The following is a 20,166-nucleotide window of genomic DNA, read 5'->3' as shown; positions in this document are numbered from 1 at the left end:
GCAGTATTGCTATTCATATTTCATATATTTCACATTGACATGTCAGGGCCCCACCTTAGCAACTGTACGGTATATACTCTTTGGCGCCATCGCTCTCATTCTTTAAGTCAACCCCTAGTTCACATCTGGCAGATGTCAATTTGCCTCCAACACTTTTCCTTTCACTTTTTCCCCATTATGTAGATAGGGGCAAAATTGTTTGGTGAATTGGAACGCGCGGGGTTAAAATTTCGCCTCACAACATAGCCTATGACGTTCTCGGGGTCCAGACGTGTGACTGTGCAAAATTTTGTGGCTGTTGCTGCGACGGTGCGGATGCCAATCCTGGACATACACACATACATACATACATACATACATATCCACATTGAGCTTTATATCTATAATAATAAATGCCCTAGGCAGCTTCCGGTTGTAACAACTTCCGTCCAGTTGTAACCGGTGATGTCACCGCACACCTCTTTCCATATTAACCCTCAACACACCACTCCTCCTCAACACACACACTCCACTCACCTTTCACCATCTCCACTCACTCTTTCACTCCACATACGACCCTTTCTCTCACTCCGTCTCTCATACTCACGCCGTCATTCGCCGACGCCATTTTGGATCCCGACGTCGTCCATGCCGGCGCCATCTTGAGTATCGCGGGATTTCACGATACTCAAGATGGCGTCGCCGCAAGAACATGTCGCCGGCGTGGACAACGTCTGGATCCAGGATGGCGCCGGCGGAAGATGATGTCGGGGATCGTGGAGCAGCGGCGATGACGGCGTGAGTATGAGAGACGGCGTGAGAGAAGGGGTCGTATGTGGAGTGAAAGAGTGAGTGGAGATGGTGAAAGGTGAGAGGAGTGTGTGTGTTGAGGGTTAACATGGCAAGAGGTGTGATGCTGACGGGTATATGGGCACGGGACTATGGGATGGAGGATGTGTTATGGGTATATGGGCACGGGACTATGGGATGGAGGATATGTATGATGGGTATATGGGCACTGGACTATGGGATGGAGGATTTGTATGATGGGTATATGGGCATGGGACTATGAGATGAAGGATGTGTGATGGGTATATGGGCACTTGACTATGGGATGGCGAATATGTATGATGGGTATATGGGCATGGGAATATGGGATGGAGGATGTGTGATGGGTATATGGGCACTGGACTATAGGATGGAGGATATGTATGACGGGTATATGGGCACGGGACTATGGGATGGCGGATATGTATGATGGGTATATGGGCACGGGACTATGGGATGGAGGATATGTATGATGGGTATATAGGCATGGGACTATGAGATGAAGGATGTGTGATGGGTATATGGGCACTCGACTATGGGATGGCGAATATGTATGATGGGTATATGGGCATGGGACTATGGGATGGAGAATATGTATGATGGGTATATGGGCATGGGACTATGGGATGGAGGATGTGTGATGGGTATATGGGCACTCGACTATGGGATGGAGGATAGGTATGTTGGGTATATGGGCACGGGACTATGGGATGGAGGATAATTATAATTTGTTATAACTATCCACAGTTAGTTACTATGCCCGGGCAGCGCCGGGCTCTTCAGCTAGTATTAGATAAAGGGGTTGTCCGGGCAAAATAAGATTTTTTTTTCCAGGGGATGGGACATTGAAAGTAGCCTACCTCGTCCCATCAAAGTTTTTATCCTCTTATACACTGCTCAAAAAAATAAAGGGAACACTAAGATACCACATTGTAGATATTACTGAATGAAATATTGCAGCTGCAAATCTTTATTCATTACATAGTGGCATGCATTGAGAACAAGAAAACATAAAAATTATAAATGTAAATCAAAATTAATATCCCATGAAGGTCTGGATTTGGAAGGATATTTAAAAGCAAAGTGGAAAATCAAATTACAGGCTGATCCAAATTCAGTAGATATGCCTCAAGACAAGGAAATGATGCTCAGTATTGTGTATGGCCTCCACGTGCCTGTATGACCTCCCTACAATGCCTGGGCATGCTCCTGATGATCCTGAGGGATCTCCTCCCAGACCTAGACTAAAGCATCCGCCAAGTCCTGGACAGTCTGTGGTGCAATGTGACGTTGGTGGATAGAGCGAGACATGATGTCCCTGATGTGTTCAATCGGATTCAGGTCTGGGGAACAGGCGGGCCAATCCACAGCTTCAATGCCTTCATCTTGCAGGAACTGCTGACACACTCCAGCCACATGAGGTCTGGCATTGTCCTGCATTATGAGGAGCCCAGGGCCAACCGCACCAGCATATGGTCTCACAAGTGGTCTGAGGATCTCATCTCGGTACCTAATGGCAGTCAGGCTACCTCTGGCGAGCACATGGAAGGCTGTGCGACCCTCCATAGAAATGCAACCCCACACAATTACTGACCAACTGCCAAACCGGTCATGCTGAAGGATGTTGCAGGCAGCAGATCACTCTCCACGGCGTCTCTAGACTCACGTCTGTCACATGTGCTCAGTTTGAACCTGCTTTCATCTGTGAAGAGCACAGGGCCCCAGTGGCGAATTTGCCAATCCTGGTGTTCTGTGGCAAATGCCAAGTGTCCTGCACGGTGTTGGGCTGTGAGCACAATCGGGCACTCAGACCATCCTCATGGAGTCGGTTTCTAACCGTTTGTGCAGACACATGCACATTTGTGGCCTGCTGGAGGTCATTTTGCAGTGCTCCTCCTGTTCCTCCTTGCACAAAGGCTGAGGTAGCGGTCCTGCTGCTGGGTTGTTGCCCTCCTATGGCCCCCTCCACGTCTCTTGGTGTACTGGCCTGTCTCCTGGTAGCGCCTCCAGCCTCTGGACACTACGCTGACAGACACAGCAAACCTTCTTCACACAGCTCGCATTGATGTGCCATCCTGGATGAACTGCACTACCTGAGCCACTTGTGTGGGTTGTAGAGTCCATCTCATGCTACCACGAATGTAAAAGTACAACCAACATTCAAAAGTGACCAAAACATCAGCCAGAAAGCATTGGTACTGAGATGTGATCTGTGGTCCCCACCTGCAGAACCACTCCTTTATTGAGGGTGTCTTGATAATTGCCAATAATTTCCATCTGTTGTCTATTCCATTTGCACAACAGCATGTGAAAGTGATTGTCAATCAGTGTTGCTTCCTAAGTGGACAGTTTGATTTCACAGAAGTTTGATTTACTTGGAGTTATATTCTGTTGTTTTAGTGTTCCCTTTATTTTTTATATTGCAGTCATCATATTATATAGCACTGTGCACTTACAATTCCATTAGGTCTATGACATCACATGATTAAAAACAAACCAGCTGAATCCATCTAAGCTCTATGTAGAAACAGGAGGTCAATTTTTCCTTCATGACTCATCAGTCACTGCTAAAATCAATGGTGGGGGGAGGGGTGGAGCAGCTAGGTCAGGAGTTGAAGAGGGGAATGATTTCTGCAGAGAAAAGAGACTTCCTGTTTCTACACAGAGCAGAGAAAAGAGAAGAATTATCTGGGTAGAAAGGCAAAATGAGCAATTGTAAGTGCACAATGCTGTATAATATGATGATTGTAATATATTGAGAGGATAAAAAGTTTGATGGGAGGAGGAGGAGTGCTTCTTTGATAACAAAATCCACCATATTTGCCAACTGGCACCCACCTGGATCCAGCGCAGTTCTCCCCATGATCTGCGCAGAGATAGGAAGAATTGATGTCACAGTGCCATCAGCAGAAGGACTGATCGCAGCAGTCTGGTGGCTTGAGGAATAGTGACATCACCAAAGATCATGGAACGACCTGCGCTGGATCTAGGTGGGTGCTGCAGATCCGTAGATTTTTTTTAAAAATCCTTTAAAAATTATTAAATTAAAAAAAAAAAAAAAAAATAAGTCTTTGTTCAACTTTTACATGTAAAAAATGAAGCTAGTTTCAGACTCTTGCAAATGGTGCTTGTAGGGGAACATGTTCATTGATTAAGATTAAAAGATTCTAATAGGAAATTGACTTTTTTTCTGCAAACCCCCCATATGTACTATACATCACCCTTCATTCCAATGCGATGGTCTTCTCCTGGGACTGACTTTGTCATATCTTAAACTAGGAACATCGTCTATATACCCGTCACATCAGCGACGCCAATACTCATCTTGTGCTGTCACTCACATCTTGTGTTGTGGACCTTAAATAGAAAAAAATAAAAAAAAGTTGCACTGTGTAGTGCTAAAGTATGTCAATGTGAAATATATGAAATATGAATAGCAATACTGCTTCTGGATACTAGGAAAAAATGAGACGCTTAGCACATAATTTGGCCAAATCATGCCTGCCCATCAACCAACGACAAGGTGGTCTCAAAACTGATGGGTCCTAAATACCTGTCTAAGACTAAAGTCTGAATTCCTGGGTCGATGTGAATAACTCTCTTCTAAGTTTGATTTTATGGGTAGGTAGGACCCTGCTGCAATTAAAATCCACCACATGGTGAAGGGCAGAGTGCTCGGTCAGAGAGCTAATATACAATGACAAAAAGAATGACTGGCACTTCCAAGCTAATGTGAATAGGTGCCAATTAGGAGCGCTACCTCCGTATACAATAAACAAAAAAGTTGCACTATGTAGTGCTAAAGCATGTCAATGTGAAAGAAATGAAATATGAATAGCAATACTGCTTCTAAATACTAGGAAAAAATGAGACGCTTAGCGCATAATTTGGCCAATTCATGTATGCCCATCAACCAATGAAAAGGTGGTCTCAAAATGGTGTTGTGGACCTGTTATTGGTCCCTGACCAATTATTTAACCAGAGGGAAGAGAAAAAAAATTACTGGGGACTTTAAATTCCTCCTTTCTGGATAATTTTACCAACATTTCCCTTTACAGTTCAGTACACAAAAAAACTTGATTTTGTGATAATTTGTTGAATGCAACACCACCAATTTTCATGTTATGGACCTACCCTCACCAAAGCAATTGGGTTTTTCCATTGTGAAAGCTCATATCCTAATCATCATCTCTTACACATGTAGGCATGCTTTACGCATGGTCATCATGGGGGTTTCCTCTGGGCACATTTATTTCCTTCCAAAACAATCCCTATAAAGCAAAAGGAAGGTAACGTTCATCACTAGCTCATCTCAAAACATTTTAAAAATTTTTATTCTTTGAAGATGACGTTAATTTCCAGGATTACCTAAGAATTATAAACTGCAACATAATCAGTGAGCAATCAGTTTAAAGGGAATCTTTCCCACATTAAATGCATTAGCATAAAGTAGTGACAAGCACTCGGACTTCAGTGATGTGTCACTTAATTGTGTACTTTTGATAAAATCACAATTGCAGTGAGTCGAACACTATGAACTCCTGATTCCCCAGTATTCATGAGCTTACTCCCTATGCACAATACCAGGGAGAAAACTGTCAATCACCACTGGGTGGGTGGGGCTTGCTAGCACTTCATGAGGACGGAGGACTCCTGAGATCACAGTGCTTGGCAACTTAGTGCTAAAATCTTTGTCCCTAATCTATGCTGCCATCCGTTGCCTTCTCTTCCAAAGACCACTTCGTTGAGAAGATTATATATTAGGTACATTTAAAGGGAAGACGTCAGCAGGTTCATGCTGCCCAAACTGTATGCAGCATGAATGAGAACCTGGCCGCACGATTAAAACCAGGTTTATTTTTCTCTGAAATGTTCTGGTGATTTAAAAATATATATAGTTTAAAGATCTGGGGATTAGAAAGAAATAAGAGACTTGTCTTGTCCTGCCCTTGGACTTCTTTTCCCTAAGATTGACAGGTGTCGCTCTGTGTACACACATGGGAAAGACCTGTCAATCAACTGGAGCAGTGCCGGGAGAATCTGGCAGAGGATTGTGCAGGACTAGTCTTGTCTTCTGCTATCGTCCCCAGCTGGATCTCAAAAAAATATTTTCTTTGGAACGCTCCTCATACTTGGCTGCAGTCTTTACTTATTCATGCTGCCCCAGGTTTGGACAACATGAATTAGCGGAAAGGTTCTCTTTAAGAAAAATTTCCCCAAATTAAAAAAAAGAAAAAAGTGTACATTTTGAAGCTAGGATATGCAATGAATGTCCAATCAGAGGTCTGGCCATTGATGATTGTATCACTAGGAAAGCATTGTGTCGCCCCGTTGGCTTTCTCCAGAGGCTGCACTGTTGTTTCGCCTTAGTCACTGGATGACCATATAAAATCTAGAGAAGCCAAGTGGAGCTGTCAGATAAAGAAATGGTACCATGTTTCCATTAGCACTGCCACTTTATTCTAGGGATCGTCAGATGCCCATCGATCTGACTATCCGTTATCAAAACCTGAGCTGAGACCACCAATTAACATGTGGATCTTATAAGCTTAATGTCATCCAAATAGATATATCCTCTTATCCTTACACAGATTAGATTTGATCATTGGGGATCTGAGCCGCAGGACTCCCTGCTATTATTATTCATGAGTTTCTAGCTTAAAAAAAAAGAAACCTTACTTAGACCATCCTTGAAGATCTTGCCACATAGTGGCATCAAAGGGTATTACAAGTGATAAAAGAAAGCTATATTCTAGGACACATGTCTAAAAGGCAAACTTATAAAACTGAATCACGTTAATACTTCCCATTACAGCTGAATAGTCTATTTATCTTCACACTTCCGCTACGGCAATCCAAGTATTTCCATATAATTGTTCTACTCATGAAAATTTACACAATTGCACAAATCTGACAACATGCCTATTAGATATCTTACCAAATTAGGCCAAAAAGCTATTACGTATTACTAAGGTGCCAAAAAGGGTTCTCCACCTTGGGAACAATTTTTATTTTTATTTAAATGCATGCAAATAAAAAAATAATATTTGCAATTGGGTTCAGTAAAAATTTTTGTACCTTTTGGCTATTACAGCCCTTTTATTTCCTTGTACATTCAACTTTGCTGTGGTCTATGGTCATAAAACAGCTGAAAGGAGCTCGGAAAAAGACAGATAACAGAGTTACAAATTACAAACACCAATGAGACAGTAATGGCGGGCTCATGGATTCTTTGTTAACAAAAATGAAATCCTTAAATTTCACTGATGTACAAAGACGATAATTAAGTCACTGCCTCACCCCTTTATAGAATCACAATCTTCCTACAATGTTCCCTATTGCATAGGGTCCAGAAGACTTTCTTGCATTTGTGCCCTTATTTCAGGCTGCATGGGAAAGACAAAAAAGATTGGATAAAAGTGGCCTAAACCTGCAAATTTTGGAAAGGTCAACAGATCATCTAAGGACGTCAAGGAAAGAAAGATTCGACCATTGAAATGTTAATTTGTCTGAGAGATAAGTCAATGACAGATGAATCCGGCAGGGACTCTTCCATAAAAAAGAAAAAAAAACCACAGGAATGCTTCTGTCTATAGGGGAGTCTGGGGTTTTTTGGAGACAGCTAAATAATGTTTATGGCCAACTTAAAAGAGTTGTTCAGGCTTGAGGTTCAAGTCTGCCATCAATTTATGTGACTGCAGACTTGTGAATCCTCCTAGCGCTCAGGGTGTGCTGTCAGTATTCTCTGGTGTTGGGAGCGGGCGGTCATGTGACTTCTAGCCACATTACGTCTAGATGTGTCACTTCCATTGAGCCAGGCCGCGCTTGTCTAGTCTGCATGTGACCGCATTTTTTCAAATCCCATACTTGTCGAGCGCCCGCCTGCTCCCAGAGATTCCTGACAGCCCGCAGTAAGGATTCACAAGTCTGCAGTCACGTAGTCCTCTTGTCTTAATCTTGGATTTCTTTCCCCTTTTCCATCCTAGTTAGGCAGTTAGTATTAGTATGGTGGTTTGCATTACGCTAGGGCTAAGTATCAGACACTTGTGATTGCTGAATGTTGATATTCATTACTTATATTCTCCTTAAATATGAGTATTTTCGTCAGTAATTGATGTTCAATCAGTTCTGCTTTACAGAAATTTTAATTTACTTTTATCATTTGTATGAATTTAGATTCTGCCTTTAGCCACCACACTGAAGGCCTAATTTATCCAAACTGCCTAACAGTAAAAGTGTCCTTGTTACCCATAGCAACCAATCAGAATGCAGCTTTCATTTTTCCAGAGAAGGTTATACAATTAAAGCTGAGCTCTGATTGGATGCTATTGGCAACACAGTTTTGAGAAATGAGGCCTAGTAGTAGTTTAGCATTTACCTTTTGTTATCTTTTACCAGTCCAATTATATTAGAGCATCCGTCATTCTTCATTGGGTTTTCTAAAGAAAAGCTATATTTTGCATCTTCCTTTTTTAGGAAACTCAATGAAGAATGATGGTTGCTAGAATATCATTATACTGGTATAAGACTGTAAAAGGGAACAGGACGATACAAGCCATTTCCAGTTATGGGTCTTGTATTATTTACAGCCCTATTGTACGGCAGAGTTTCCCCTCGTTCCTTAGTCTTATTCCCGGAGGGTGTTTTAGGTGACTGAAGTCATTGTGTGCCCCGATCCAGAAATTTGGCAAAGAAGAAAGCGGATATATTTGTGCGGGCGGCTGAACTGAACATTATGCTATAATTTAACTGAATGAGATTTTTATTCTCCATTTTTCAAACTTCGAAGGAGCAGGATAAAGTTTCTTGTACCCAAAGCCGGTCATATATCAAAGTAGGCATCCCAATCAATTAAATTAAAGAAACCCTGTGTTTTCGTCTCCCTATTAAAAATGGCTCCATCTGCTGTATTCTGATTTCTAAAATGTGCTTTACGCCACCACCTCAGTACAGAATGCCTAAAATTCCCTGTCTTGTATGTAAGTTTCTGACAGACAGATTCGGACTGGCCCATCGGGGGAACAGGTGAATTCCCCGGTGGGCCCTTATAGGGACAATAATCCTGCATATGAACAGTAGTTGGCACAATTTATAGACAAAGGCAGCATCTAATTATTAATTTAAGAAACTATCTAGTTTATTATTATACTAGCTGAAGAGCCCGGCGCTGCCCGGGCATAGTAACTAACTGTGGTTAGTTATAGCAAATTATAATTATCCTCCATCCCATAGTCCCGTGCCCATATACCCATCATACATATCCACCATCCCATAGGCCCGTGCCCATATACCCATCATACATATCCTCCATCCCATAGTCCCGTGCCCATATACGCAACATACCTATCCTCCATCCCATAGTCCCATGCCCATATACCCATCATACATATTCTCCATCCCATAGTCCCATGCCCATATACCCATCATACATATTCTTCATCCCATAGTCCCATGCCCATATACCCATCATACATATTCGCCATCCCATAGTCGAGTGCCCATATACCCATCACACATTCTTCATCTCATAGTCCCATGCCCATATATCCATCATACATATCCTCCATCCCATAGTCCCGTGCGCATATACCCGTCATACATATCCTCCATCCCATAGTCCAGTGCCCATATACCCATCACACATCCTCCATCCCATAGTCCCGTGCCCATATACCCGTCATACATATCCTTCATCCCATAGTCCAGTGCCCATATACCCATCACACATCCTCCATCCCATAGTCAACCATTATGACATCATAATGAGGGGCGGGGCTTGCAACCTATGATGACATCAGTGTCGCCATGGCAACCATTATGACATCATAATGAGGGGCGGGGCTTGATACACACACTTTTTCCCCATTATGTAGATAGGGGCTAAATTGTTTGGTGAATTGGAACACGCGGGGTAAAAATTTCGCCTCACAACATAGCTTAGGACACTCTCGGGGTCCAGACGTGTGACTGTGCCAAATTTTGTGGCTGTAGCTGCGACGGTGCGGATGCCAATCCCGGACATACACACACACACATACATACATACACACACCTGAGCGTTATATATTAGATAGAAGCACAGGAACATTTGTGAATAAGGGTCAGGTAATATTTGCATCTATCTGAACCATAGGCGCTCCAGAGTCAATGTTACCAGTGGGCCCTTGGCACCCCAGTCCAACGCTGCTGCCAGATGGTGCTGATCTTTCAAAATCCAGCCCGCTTTCGTTACTTGATGTAAATAGCTAACATTATGTCATCTATCATGCGCAAGGCCGGAGCATGCACGTTGCAGAGATGTTTCCAATTCTCTGAACAGGGCAGAATGGCATGTGCATGCGCTGGTATATAGAAGAGCCATTACTTTTAATTGGTGAAAACCACTGAAAAGACGCTGAAAGAAGTGATATGCTGCATTCTGCAAAAAAACAAGCAAAGTACAAAATACGGAGCACAAAAACACAAGCTGTGTGCATGAGATTTCTGAAATCTCAGACTTTTCTGGTACTGTAAAACGAATCAGAAAATTTGCATTACAAAATGCATCAAAAACACCACGTGCGAACATAGCCTAAGGCTAAATGCACCTTTTCGGAATTTGCCGCAGAAAATTCTGCTGCAAATCTTGATGAGTTGGCAGCAAAAAAGCTATGTGGAATATATGTGCGTTTTTGTTGCTTTTTTTTAAGCATTTTTTACATTTACATACGTTTTTGTTGCAGATTTTTCCCCACTTACTATTATGGGTAAAATCTGAACCAAAAACGCTGAAAGAACTGACATGCTGCAGATTTAAATCTGGAAGGAAAAATTACGGTAATCAAAGTGTGTATGAGACTTCAGGAATCTTATTCACTTTGCTGTGTACTAGGAAATCCTTCAGTTTTTGTGACAAAACTGTCAAGAAAATACATAACAAGAACGAGACGAAAACGCAAAGTGAGCACATACCCCAAGTGCTGCTAAACCCTTGGAGAAGCGGCCGTTATGTCAAATTCTGTTTTTCTCATTCTCGCCTTCCAAAGACCATAACACCTTAGCCGAAACAGGGCTTCTTTTTTGTGGGGTGAGTTGTAGCTTTGAATGACACTATTCAGCTTACAATATAATGTACTAAAAACAAGAAAGAATGTCGACATGGGGTGGAATTGAAAAAAAAATTCCACCATTTTTTGGGGTTGTTTTATTTTTATGATGCTCACTTAGTGGTAAAAAAGAACTGGCATGGTTATGGTGATACCAAAATTGCATACTACTTTAAAAATAGAAAAAAAAACCTGGAGAAAAATGGTCTTCAGTCGCCATATTCCGAACCATAATTTTTTTTAGTATTTTTTGGTCAATAGAGTTGTATGAAAGCTTGTGTTTCAATCTTTTATTAGTCCAATGGATAACATGTTTTGATGTACAGCACCCCTCCTTTAGCTCCCCCTAGAAGGTAAAAAAAAAAAGCCCATTATGCAAAGGTCACATTAATTCACAATCATTCATAAATCATATTAGTGCAGATTTTCATTATTCCCAGACCAGTTGGAGACAAATTACACTGTAGTAACTTTAAAACTATTTCTCGTGAAGCTATAGACCTTAATGTCTACTTAAAGATCTTGGCCTTGCACTTACTGCCCTTGCCCCCTTCTATAATGGATTTGTCTTGGGTAGAGAGGCTTGGGACACCACCCGAAAGACCATGACTCTGGTCAAGGTGACCTGCCTGTGGAGGACCTCGTTATGTCCGATGATGAAAATTAAGTTTTTGAGAGTGAGGTGGGGTTATCTGTTTAGTGGGTATGGGTCAAAGCTTGTTGCCTCGAATTTTAGTTATTTAAGCTTTAATCTATTTCATTGGTCAAAGTCAATATCAATGGAATGCTTTTATGACTACAGAAAAAATGGGAAGCAACATGAATGTTCACAGTATCATTACTCTACAATATCCAGGTAATGGAAACACTGACCATTGCACTCTGGACATACAAGGTTTTACAACATGTTTTTTCCCACAAATGTTCACTTTTGCAGGTGCTTCGCTTGCATATGTTACTTCTTACAGGATAGATCATTCAGTAACATTCACAGAGGTTTGGAATTTAGAATCTCCCAGTTGCTCAATCTCACTATTCTTTTGTTTCCCTTCATTTGGAAGGGTTTCTGATCTTACAATAAACTGGCAAAATTTGTCTAGGGGAGGTTTATGTATGCCACATTTCCTAGTATTCAACAGGCTGCTCTTTCAACATGTCTGGTAAACTAATACAAGAATAACAATTTCATAGTTTGAAAGGATCTGTAACTATTAATTTTAAAATTTTTCCTTCAGATTATGAAGGTGATCTAAAGTAGGTAGGTCTCAGGCTCCTCTAACACCTCTTTTTTAGTTCCCCATCTGTAAAACATGAAGGGAGTTCGCTTTTCCCCCTATGCGAGCCTATTAGCGCCTATCCTTGCCAATCATTTACTTTTCTCCTGTATGTGCAACTAAACGATCCTTTTACGACTTCCAATGGAAACATGCATTACACCAAGGCGTACACTTAAATTCCTTTTTTTCCAATCAGTTCCTGCTCCCAGGGATGCATGGTATGACTATGGTCATCTGAAGAACTTTTTTCAAGCATTTGCCCTTCCCAGCCCTCGTTCATCCATCACGGAATTTGAGGAGATGTGTCTACAGATGGTTGATCTTAGAAGTCTCAGTTCCCAGACTGTTGCTGGCATCCATACCCTATATGAGCTTGCTTGCATATTTAGAGGAATGAGACAGGGATCTGAGGACACAGTTTTTTTCCATTGGATTGGAATAGAACTTTTCTCCTATCTTACAAACTTTTCATCTTCAGTAGGCTTCAAGAAATGAACTTCAACATCATCTCCAGATGGAACAGATTTCTATCGCTCCTACACCGCTTCTAAACAGATGTCTAATTTCTGCTGCAATTCAGAACAAGGCATGATGCTTTGTTTGGTGGGGTCTTTGGGAAACCCAGATGTGAAAGTACGTTGGGATGGGGATCAGGAAAGTTCTTTCAAGTCATGCAAGTCCCCTTACACCCCCAATACTTGCTCTCAATTTTCAATACAAAGTAACTTTCATCAACCAAACAGGATATTTAGGTTTTTGCAAGACATAGTTTCTCAGGACAGTGTTTAGAAGCACAATAGTCATCACCTCTGTATGAAATGATGATTCCTTCTGGATGACAGGCACAGCAAAATCCCACTCTTCTTTCTTTTTCGCTTTTTTTCTTCCACTCTTTTCTTTCTCCCCTTCTGATTTCCTCTTTGCTTAGTTATAATGTATCAATGATAACAATATAAGAAAATGTGTTTTGTTAGATGAAAGTTCAGAATCGAGTAAAGGTGTAATGCTTGCCAACATCAGTAATCTTGTCTCCACAAATGACACAACTGCTGTGTTCTGGAGCAATGAGCGGTCTATGAAGAGCACAGGGTAGTGTTCTGCAATTTCCTTGCCCCACGTATAAGTTGAGGTCCATTTACAATGCAGTATTTTGGTTCTCAGGATTGGTAATTTTGCAATATTTGTGCAGTGTAAACAGGCTACCGATCACTGGACGAATGAGCAAAATGCACGTTTGTTGGGTGCAATGACCTTTTGAGCTGTTCAAAAGATGATCGTTCTTGGCAGCACTTTGTTCTGTGTAAACAGAACTTGTGCTGCCGAGAACAATAGCAGACTGAATGACCTATCACAGTTAAGAACAGTCCGCCTGTGCGAACAAGCAAATAAACCAACCACCAATCGGCAAACAAGTAGCTGGTTGGTGGTTGTTTAATGCTTCATGTACATGGATCTGATCAAGCAATTCATATGTGCCACTCACCATTGGGCTGTTCCTCTTTAAAAGCTGAGGAAACCCTGACAGTCTGTAGTCCCGATTCCTCCCACGTGTATGAGTAGAAGAACCTTCAGTGACCACAGACTGATCAGAACATGCCTTCCTGTCTGCCGGTTCCTAGGGTGACCAGGCTATACTTTCCAGTAAGACTGACGCGCACAGCTAAAGATGGCCACCAGGATATAGTGGGACGCGAGCCCAAGAGCCACAGGCTGTGTAGCCGTTTACACAAAGTGGATGATGAATAAAAAGTAATACACATCGACGTGCCAGGGAATTTTCTGTTTACTTAGAGATTCAAGAAAACACTGATGATGAATGTGCTTATCCACATGCTTAGTTAGTCCTTGTTCCTAGAATTTAAAGGGCTTCCCGGTTTTACATAAATAAAGCTCAATGTAGTTGACATTTCATTTTCTTGCCACTTCCAGAATCTCTGTGAATTGACGTAGGCTATGGCTTAGACCAAGAAGCTGAAAACCGGTCTTGGACATCGGCAGGGTGAATCTTTTTCCTCGACTCTAGTCAATCCCCTTCTCAGTGCATAGGAAATGTAGTATCACAATGTGCCATCCAACTTAATGGGAGACTGGGGAACCACTACTTGTGTTATCTCTAGAGCTTGGGTAATACGACTTCTGCAAAGAGATCATCATCAAAAGGGTTTTCCCACAATAGTCATTTAATGCCATCCACAGGAAGGATGATAAGTGATTGCTCCGCACCCCCCACTGCTGGGACCCCCACAATCACCAGATGAGGGTCCTGAGCCTCTCGTTCTTTTCTCCTGTGACACTGGCTAATGAAAACATGGCCACGCCCAAAGAGGTGTCCTGTGGTACACGACCATTATTTCCGGGAGGACATTTCTTTGGAACGGTGGGGCACAGAAGAAAAAGAAAAACTGTTCCAGAATCAGTTGAGCAGCAGCAAATAGACGAGGTACTCAGTTTACATTTACAAAAATTCAGAGAAAGATCCCCTTTAAGAAGAAAATATAATCAGTTACAAGTCAACATTTGCATTATTTATCTAAAAACAAAAACTTAAGTGAAAAAAGAAAGAGACTCTCTTTCTGACATTTAATACTTGTAATTTACTCTAGGAAAAATCCATAAAAATCCAACAACTAACGCCCAAGAAAAGTCCCGATGACAACAAAGAGCTCAGTAAACTAATACATCATAGTTATGAGAAAAGCATTTCACAACCAGAATGGTTTCCTTGTTGTGTGATATGGACTTTCCCACAATACCAATTGATAACGTCATGTGCAGACTCCACCGATCGGCCATAACCAAATCTCCGACTTAATACCTTGCAGCTCATAGACATGTAGCTTGAGTAGCTCATACTGGTGTCCCATGGTACCTGGCACTGTTTGTGCAGAATCATCGTCTTCAGTCCTGCCCACCTCCCAATGCAGAAGTGAGCTGTGAGGGACTACCCTTTTAAAAGGGTTTTACGGTCTAAAAATAAAAGTCTGCAATCACTCATTGACTGTAAACTACCAAAGCATGACAGTGAGTGATGTGCATACTATCATGATTTCCATATATTTCCTCTGCAAATAGACAGTCACGGAACCGCATGTAAGCGATTTGCATACTAGTGGTCACATGCCATCTGGTTTCATCCAGCTTCTATTAATAGACTCCTTGTATATTACCATCTCTGTCTTCCTGATCGCTGTAGATACAGAGCTGAACGAGTACTGTGTATACAGATTAGGACCCACTTACAGTGTTTTCCTCTCTGAACCCAGCGATCATGTGATCGCCGAAAGGACGCAGGAGCTGCTGGGTCCTAACAAACTCGGATCAGCTCTACAGTACAGCCAAAAGGCTGAATTTTCCCTGTAATTGGGGCTAATTTGACAGCCTCAGTTACAGAGGAAATCAGACATTAAGAAAATAAATAAATGCTGAAATGCCGCCCGCAAAGTTTTTTATGATCTCATAGGAGCCACAATGTGTGAAACAGTAAAAAAAAAAAGCAAAAAAACCCTAAAAAAAAAAAAAAAAAGGAAGCAAGTCTGCTTCTAGACTTCCCTCTTTCGGGGGAAAAAAATTTGTCTGATACACAAGAATAATTCTTACGGAATATGGAGCACAATTTAAAGTGCACTTTTGTATTCCTATCAACTATATATATATATATATATATATACTAGATAGCGGCCCGATTCTAATGCATCGGGTATTCTAGAATATATATGTAGTTTATTTAAGAAGTTTTAATAATAATGCAATAATGCACCCCCCAATCCTGATATGCATGGTCCCCTCACCCCCCAATCCTGATATGCATGGTCCCCTCACCCTCCAATCCTGGAATACATGGTCCTCTCACCCCCCAATCCTGGTATGCATGGTCCTTTCACCCCTCTTTCCTGGTAAGCATGGTCCCCTCACCCCCCTTTCCTGGTATGCATGGTCCCCCTCACTCCCCAATCCTGATATGCATGGTCCTCTCACCCCCCAATCCTGATATGCATGGTACCCCTCCCCCCCTATCCTGGTATGCATGGTCCCCTCACCCCCCAATCCTGATATGCATGGTCCCCTCACCCTCCAATCCTGGAATACATGGTCCTCTCACCCCCCAATCCTGGTATGCATGGTCCTTTCACCCCTCTTTCCTGGTAAGCATGGTCCCCTCACCCCCCTTTCCTGGTATGCATGGTCCCCCTCACTCCCCAATCCTGATATGCATGGTCCTCTCACCCCCCAATCCTGATATGCATGGTACCCCTTACCCCCCAATCCTGGTAAGCATGGTCCCCTCACCCTCCAATTCTGGAATGCATGGTCCTCTCACCCCCCAATCCTGGTATGCATGGTCCTCTCACCCTTCTTTCCTGGTAAGCATGGTCCCCTCACCCTCCTTTCCTGGTATGCATGGTCCCCTCACCCTCCTTTCCTGGTATGCATGGTCCCCTCACCTCCCTTTCCTGGTATGCATGGTCCCCTCACCTCCCTTTCCTGGTATGCATGGTCCCCCTCACCCCCCTTTCCTGGTATGCATGGTCAACCTCACCCCCCTATCCTGGTATGCATGGTCCCCTCATCTCCCTTTCCTGGTATGCATAGTCCCCCTCACCCCCCTTTCCTGGTATGCATGGTCAACCTCACCCCCCTATCCTGGTATGCATGGTCACCCTAACCCCCTTTCCTGGTATGCATGGTCACCCTCACCCCCCTATCCTGGTATGCATGGTCAACCTCACCCCCCTTTGCTGGTATGCATGGTCCCCCTTCCCCCCCCTGCTGGTATGTATGATCCCCTCACCCCCCCTTTGCTGGTATGCATGGTCCCCCTCACCCCCTTTTCCTGGTATGCATGGTCCCCTCACCCTCCTTTCCTGGTATGCATGGTCCCCCTCACCCCCCTTTCCTGGTATGCATGGTCCCCTCACCTCCCTTTCCTGGTATGCATGGTCCCCCTCAACTCCCTTTCCTGGTATGCATGGTCAACCTCACCCCCCTATCCTGGTATGCATGGTCCCCTCATCTCCCTTTCCTGGTATGCATAGTCCCCCTCACCCCCCTTTCCTGGTATGCATGGTCAACCTCACCCCCCTATCCTGGTATGCATGGTCACCCTAACCCCCTTTCCTGGTATGCATGGTCACCCTCACCCCCCTATCCTGGTATGCATGGTCAACCTCACCCCCCTTTGCTGGTATGCATGGTCCCCCTTCCCCCCCCTGCTGGTATGTATGATCCCCTCACCCCCCCTTTGCTGGTATGCATGGTCCCCCTCACCCCCTTTTCCTGGTATGCATGGTCCCCTCACCCTCCTTTCCTGGTATGCATGGTCCCCCTCACCCCCCTTTCCTGGTATGCATGGTCCCCTCACCTCCCTTTCCTGGTATGCATGGTCCCCCTCAACTCCCTTTCCTGGTATGCATGGTCAACCTCACCCCCCTATCCTGGTATGCATGGTCCCCTCATCTCCCTTTCCTGGTATGCATAGTCCCCCTCACCCCCCTTTCCTGGTATGCATGGTCAACCTCACCCCCCTATCCTGGTATGCATGGTCACCCTCACCCCCCTTTCCTGGTATGCATGGTCACCCTCACCCCCTATATCCTGGTATGCATGGTCAACCTCACCCCCCATTTGCTGGTATGCATGGTCCCCCTCCCCCCTTTGCTGGTATGTATGGTCCCCCTCACCTCCTTTTACTGGTATGCATGGTCCCCCTCCCCCCCTTTGCTGCTATGCATGGTCCCCCTCCCCCCCCTTTGCTGGTATGCATGGTCCCCCTCACCCCCCTTTGCTGGTAAGCATGGTCCCCCCACCCCCCTTTGCTGGTATGCATAGTCCCCCCCTTTACTGGTATGCATGGTCCCCTCACCCCCCTTTGCTGGTATGCAAGGTCCCCCTCCCCCCCCCTTTGCTGGTATGTATGGTCCCCCTCACCCCCCTTTGCTGGTATGCATGGTCCCCCTCCCCCCCCATTGCTGGTATGCATGGTCCTCCTCCCCCCCATTGCTGGTATGCATGGTCCTCCCCCTTTGCTGGTATGTATGGTCGCCGTTAAAATAAAAAAATAGTTATATACTCACCTTCCGATGGCGTCTGATCTCCTTTCCACGCGCCCGGCCTCGCGGTCCCAGTAATGCATTGCGCGAAACACCGCTGATGACGTTGCACTCTCACGAGAGTGACATCTCCGGTCTAAGGCGCAAGGCATTACTGGGACCGCGAGGCTGGGCGCATGGAAAGGAGGAGATCGAACGCCGTCGGAATGTCAGTATAACCTTTTTTATTTTAATTCTATTTTTTACAGATGCACTGCGCCAGATTGAGCGGCAGGCACAGCTTACCGTTACAAACAGCTGCATCTGTCGCTGATTGGTCGCGGCCTGGCGTCCACGACCAATCGGCGCAGCAGGATTTCGGTTACAGACTTTATACACTGTATATTTAAATTGTGTAAAAATTAGTGCCCATGTATAAAAAAAAAAAAAAAAAAGCAAAAATTATTAACCCCTTACCAACATCAGGCGTAATAGTATGCCGGTGTCGGTATCCCTCTCTTTGTTGTGGGCTCCGTCAGTAAGCCAACATCTTTCCTGGACATGTCAGCTGTTTTGAACAGCTGACATGTGCCCGCTGTAGCTGCAGGTGTAATCACGATAGACCCGCGGTTATTACATAGTTAAATGCTGCTGTCAAATGCTGACAGCGGCATTTAAATGATGCTTCCAGCAATTGCAATTGGAATTAGGCACACCGGTGACCTGCGTCACGTGATCGCGGGTCCCCGGTGTGTCGGCATGACAACCAGAGGTCTCCTGGAGACCTCTATGGTTGTCAGTGCTGGATTGCTGTGAGCGCCACCCAGCGGTCGGCGCTCATAGTAAGTCAGTAATTGAGCTACATAGAGGCGATCTGATCATCGCCTCTATGTAGCAGAGCTGATCGAGTTGTGCCAGCTTCTAGTCTCCTATGGAGACTATTGAAGCATGTTCAGAATCACCCGATCTATCACTAAAAAAAAGGATTAATGGGATCGCTAAACGGTGAGAAAAGAGTCAAAACGCCAGAATTGCGTTATTTTGCTCGCCGCGACATTGCATTAAAACGCGTGATCAAAAGATTGTATCTGCATCAAAATGCCATCATTAAAAACATCAGCTCGGCGAGCAAAAAATAAGCCGTCACCCAACCCGAGATCATGAAAAATGGAGATGGTATCGGAAAATGGCGCAATTTTTTTTTAAGGAAAGTTTGGAATTTTTTTCATCACTTAGATAAAAAAGAACCCATGTCTGGTGTCTGTGAACTCGTAATGACCTGGAGAATCATAATGGCAGGTCAGTTTTAGCATCTAGTGAACCTAGCAGAAAAGCCAAGCAAAAAGTGTGGGATTGCACTTTTTTTTTTAGCAATTTCACCGCACTTTGATTTTTTTCCCGTTTTCGAGAATACGACATGGTAAAACCAATGGTGTCGTTGAAACGTACAACTCGTCCCGCAAAAAATAAGCCCTCACACGGCCATATTGACAGAAAAATAAACAAGTTATGGCTCTGGGAAGAAGGGGAGCGAAAAACAAAACCGCAAAAACGAAAAAAGCTCCAGTCACGAGGCGGACAAAGGAGTTGGCCGGTGTAGAGTACAAGTCTGTAGTCACTATGTGCAGTGTGCACACTGTCAGGATTCTACGGTGTCGGCAGCAGGCGGGCACGTGACCCCTCTCTCCCACATCCTTTACTCACCCTCCCCAGGTCCGGCCTGGAGTTTCTGCCGCTCACCGTTATTGGCTGATGTCATGTCGACAGCGCTGCAGCCAATCAGTGAGCTCAGCGGCTTGTGCCGTCAGCCCAGGTAGAGCCACTGAGCTCAGTCATTGGCTCCAGTGCTAACAACATGGTCAGCAGCACTGCAAACACCGGGAGCAGCAGAGCAGACGCAGTGTTGGACCCGGGGAGGGCAGGGAAGGCGTAGCTGGGAAACAAGGGGTTACCGAAACCAGAAAACCTCCA

The 20,166-nt window shown here is 44.1% G+C and overlaps 1 long non-coding RNA gene across 4 annotated transcripts in view; it reads right to left on the bottom strand.

Annotated features, from left to right (window-relative positions):
- LOC141098013 (uncharacterized) overlaps positions 1 to 20,166 on the bottom strand; it is a 35,686-nt gene that overhangs the window by 15,397 nt on the left and 123 nt on the right. For 2 of the 4 annotated variants that reach the window (XR_012234114.1, XR_012234116.1), the window contains exon 2: positions 10,759 to 11,238. This is a non-coding gene — a long non-coding RNA (uncharacterized lncRNA). Of the gene's footprint in view, positions 1 to 593; positions 4,165 to 4,941; positions 5,079 to 10,758; positions 11,239 to 20,166 lie in introns of those variants that run through there. The other 2 variants (XR_012234118.1, XR_012234117.1) reach the window with 2 other exon arrangements.

Source organism: Dendrobates tinctorius, unplaced genomic scaffold (assembly GCF_039654945.1).
Source record: "Dendrobates tinctorius isolate UK_male_01 unplaced genomic scaffold, ASM3965494v1 ptg000086l, whole genome shotgun sequence".
Classification (NCBI taxonomy): domain Eukaryota; kingdom Metazoa; phylum Chordata; class Amphibia; order Anura; family Dendrobatidae; genus Dendrobates; species Dendrobates tinctorius.
Note: the sequence above shows the minus strand (reverse complement) of the source record. Positions and strands in the feature narration are given on the sequence as shown.